We start from the raw sequence: 5000 nt of genomic DNA, 5'->3' as shown, positions 1-5000 counted from the left end.
TTGGAGTCTATCTTGTAAAAAAAAAAAAAAAGAATATATACTATTTTGTATTGGATAATATTTTCATAACCATTGCGTAAAGAAGATCATTGTGAAAGTGTGAAATGATTAAAAAAAAAAAAATGAATTATATATATATTGCCGTTAAAGTTACATTTATGAATGAGTGGTTTACCCTCCCTTCCCAATTATAATTTTCCTGCATGTAAATAAATGCTATACAGTTAATTAACTTGTTTTTTTTTCCCACTAACCCAATAACCAACTAATGCCTAAGAACTGAGAAAACAACGGACAAACGTACACACGTACGCATGCACAAACAAACACGTAAATGTATACACGCACACACACGTATACACACACACACACATATACATATACACACTTACACGTATACATACACACACAAACAGACACGTATACATACACACACATGTATACATACACACACAAACACACACGTATACACACACACACACGCACACGTAAACATACACACACACACGCACACGTATACGATACACACACGCACACACACACATGTATGCACACACACACATGTATGCACACACACATGTATGCACACACACACATGTATGCACACACACACATGTATGCACACACACACATGTATGCACACACACACACACATGTATGCACACACACACATGTATGCACACACACACATGTATGCACACACACACATGTATGCACACACACACACAAACAAGTATACACAAACAAGTATACACACACACACACACACACACACACACACACAGGCAGAGGCACCATACATACATGTAGACTCTTAAGGATCATCCATTTTTTTTTCTTTTCAAAAACATACAGAAAAGTACTCTTTTCCTAAGGCCCCCTCTCCCCCTCTCCCCCCCCCCCCACCTAGCATCTGCCTCGGAATCTCTGCTTTGATCTGGATAGTCATTTTTTTTTTTTTTATGGTGTTTTAAAAAGGCGTGCGCTAGACATTAACCCTTCCCTCCCAACTGACGGATACAGACAGAGATACGTACATAAATACTCGTACACACACACACACACACGCACACACACACACACACACACACACACACACACACACACTCACTCACTCACTCACTCACTCACTCACTCACTCACTCACTCACTCACTCACTCACTCACTCACTCACTCACTCACTCACTCACTCACTCACTCACTCACTCACTCACTCTCTCTCTCTCTTTCTCACTCACACACACACGCGCACACACACACACTCTCTCTCTCTCTCACACACACACACACACACTTACAGACACATATACACAAACACACACATACACAGACACGCGCACATTCTGGAAATCAATATGTCTGCAAGTCATAAATGCATTTGTAACAAATTCATCTAACAATATAAAAGGTAAAATAAAAACGAAAAAGAAAAGAGAAAGAAGGAGACAGACAAACACAAACAGAGAAAAAAAGAGAGTGAAAGAAAGATGGAATAAAGAAAATTTGAAAAAAAAATATCAGTAAAAATCGTGTTAAAATCTTTATTATTTTTTTCAAACTTGCTTAGAGTTAAAACAAACAAACAAACAAAACAGTTGAAGATGGTAAAGGAATAACAAACAAAATAACAAATTATATCAAGAAGTTATTTTTGATAATTTTCCCTTTATGATTATTATTAGTATTATCAATGTTTATCATTATCGTCATCATCATTATTACTCTTATTATCATTAGTTATCATCATTTCTATCATCTTTGTTATTATCTTTATCATCATCACCATCATCATCATTATTATTATTCTCATTATCATTACTGTTATGATCAATATCATAATCATTGTTATCGTTATCATTATTGTCAGAGAACGTTGTAAATTGTTTAGAAAATTAATTCTTAAATATCAAGAAACATCAATTTAAGTTGCTAATTAAACAAATTATCTTATCCTTCCTAAATTTACAGTCTCTAGAATTATAGATTCAAATATAAAATCACTAATTCATGGATTTTAATGAATGAAACCTCCAGAAAACCATCCAATTTATTTTGCTTTTAATTTTGATGAGAAATGACAAGGTTTCGATGTCTGAATAAGTCTTATGGGGTAACTAAATATTATTCTCTTATCTATTTGTCATTTTACTTATCATTTTGAATTATATTCTCTTGTTTATTTATCATTTTATGTAATTCATTTTGTTAAGTGCGTCTGCTGAAGGTTTATCGCCATAGAAACAGTTTTACGCAATGCCTTTTATTCTATAAATATTTAAAGATAAACAGGTGGGAAAATACAATGTGTTTTTAATATGAATAATAAATGTAAAATGAAAAGATGAAGGAATATTCTCTTTATCTAAATAAATCCTATGGTCAACTCTAAGTAAATCCAATGGCTAACCTTCCCTTCTCCTACTAATTGTGAATTAGTAATGATAACAAAAATAGATGTAATAAAAATAAAAGTGAGACGGAATGAGACAGTTACCCCCTCCCAATATCTCTCCGTTTTCTGTAAGCCAGTTCCTTCCGTTTTCTTTTCACAATTTTCTTATCTCCATCTGGGTAAAGAAAATGGATTTCAACACACAGGTATGCCATAAGTATGATTTAAACTAATTTAAATGACCACGTTGCCAATAAATATAGGATTATAAATGCTGCTTAACCTTGGTAAAAAAAAGCAATAAATTCTTTCCTAAATTTCTCAGCTCTCTAATTGATACGATCTAAAACAATAATCTAGATACAATTTTTCCATCCTTAAACCTTCCACGTACCGGCCAAATTTTTTTTATTATTATTATCTTTTTTATATTTTATTTATATTTTTATATTTTATTATATTTTTTATTTTTTAATTATTTCTATTATTTTTTTATTTTTATCATCAATGCTACTAACCTGCGTGGATGACGAGTAATAAATTAATAATCAATAATTTTGAAGCAATTTAATCACTCTAACCCTTTCTAGATATCTTAAATAGATGTCTTCATTTACTCTACTTGTTCTGATACTAAATGTGCCTTCAAAGTTAAAATATATGTACGAGCTATTTATCTAATATTTGCTTTGATTTGATATCTAATTTAATCATTAGTTATTCTGTTCTTCTTATTATTTATCTATTATTTATTATAGTTATTATGTGCTTAGAAAATGCATCTTAACTAAATGACGAATTAAAAGATTTTGACACTATTATTATTATCAGTTTTGTTATTATTTTCTTTAGCATTATAGTTATCCTTATTATTATTGTTATTGTTGTCATCCTTGTTATTATTAGTTATTATCGTGATCATTATTATTATTGTTATTGTTGTAAAAAAAGGAAAAGGAAAAGGAAGAAGGAAAAAAAAGAAAAGAAAAAAAAGGAGAAAAAGAAAAAAAAGTGAAAAAAAAAGAAAAGAAAAAAGGATTTATTTTCATCTAAACATCTTTTTTCTTTCCCTCAAATAAATTACAGTACTTCAAATAATAACAAAACCAAATTACATATCAAAACATATCAATACAAATTTTCCCCTCCTTAACCTCCACCTCCCCATTTTTTTTTTTTAAAATTTTAAAATTTCTATTTAATTTAATTTATATTTTTTTTCTTTTTTTTTTAAAATTTTTGTATTTTTTTGTGTTTTGGTGGTTGGTTTGTTTTTTTGGTTTTTTTTTTTTTGTTTTTTGTTTTTTTTTTTTGTTTGTTTTTTGTTGGGTTTTGTTGGTATTTTCAATATTTCTTATTGATATTAATAATATTAGTATTGTTCTTAAGGTTTTATTTATTATTTTTATTTTTTTGTTAAAAAATTTTTTACAATTAGTTTTGACACTATTTTTAAATCAGAAACCACAAAACCCAATTATTTTACCCCCCAACACCAACACAAAACAAAAACAAACACACAACCAACACACATTATTATTGTTATTGTTGTCATCCTTGTTATTACTACTGTTATTATCGTTATCATTGTTATTATTGTTATTGTTGTCATCCTTATTATTACTACTGTTATTATCGCTATCATTACTATTGTTATTGTTACTATTATTATCACTACTGCTACAATTGTTCTCATTATCATAATTTTGTTCGTGTTAGTTTTTTATTCTACTTTCCTTAAAAATGATTTCATCGTTACTTAAATACAGTGCTTCATTATCATGATTAGCTTTATCATCCAAATCATCATTTTTATCATTATCATCCTTATAGGAATTATCAGTATCGTTAACACAATAAGTACCACCACCATCATCATCATCATCATCATCATCATCATCATCATCATCACCATCATCACCATCATCACCATCATCATCAATTTCTCTTTCTCACTTTAACACAAATGTTTAATATTTCTGATATTGAAAATGAATCGTTATACTAATCCTTCTAAGTGGCTTTATATGTGTGTGTGTGTGTGTGTGTGTGTGTGTGTGTGTGTGTGTGTGTGTGTGTGTGTGTGTGTGTGTGTGTGTGTGTGTGTGTGTGTGTGTGTGTGTGTGTGTGTGTGTTTGTGTTTGTGTTTGTGTTTGTGTTTGTGTTTGTGTTTGTGTTTGTGTTTGTGTTTGTGTGTGTGTGTGTGGACAGATAGACAAATAGATGTTACATATAGATATAGGTAGATAGATTGAATGACCTTTGGCATCTATCTGTTTTCCACTTTTCCCTTTTGTTACTTTGTTTACAATTAGTTTAGCATGAATCACATACACACACACGCAAATTCACACATTACAAAACACACACATTGACCACACACACACACATTTTTTTCCCCCACACACACACACACCCCCCCCCACTGATCATCATCATCATCATCGACATAGCTACAGACACACACACACACTATCACACACTACACACACACACACACACTCTTCCTCTCTCCTTTTTCCCCACACACACACACAAATACCCCACACATTAAACCCTCCTATTACATTTTGGCTTTATAATACCTGCACATGCCCGCCACCCCGC

The sequence above is a fragment of the Penaeus vannamei genome, chromosome 40 (assembly GCF_042767895.1).
Source record: "Penaeus vannamei isolate JL-2024 chromosome 40, ASM4276789v1, whole genome shotgun sequence".
Taxonomy (NCBI): Eukaryota; Metazoa; Arthropoda; class Malacostraca; order Decapoda; family Penaeidae; genus Penaeus; species Penaeus vannamei.
The sequence above is the reverse complement of the archived record's forward strand: the minus strand, read 5'-3'. Positions refer to the sequence as shown.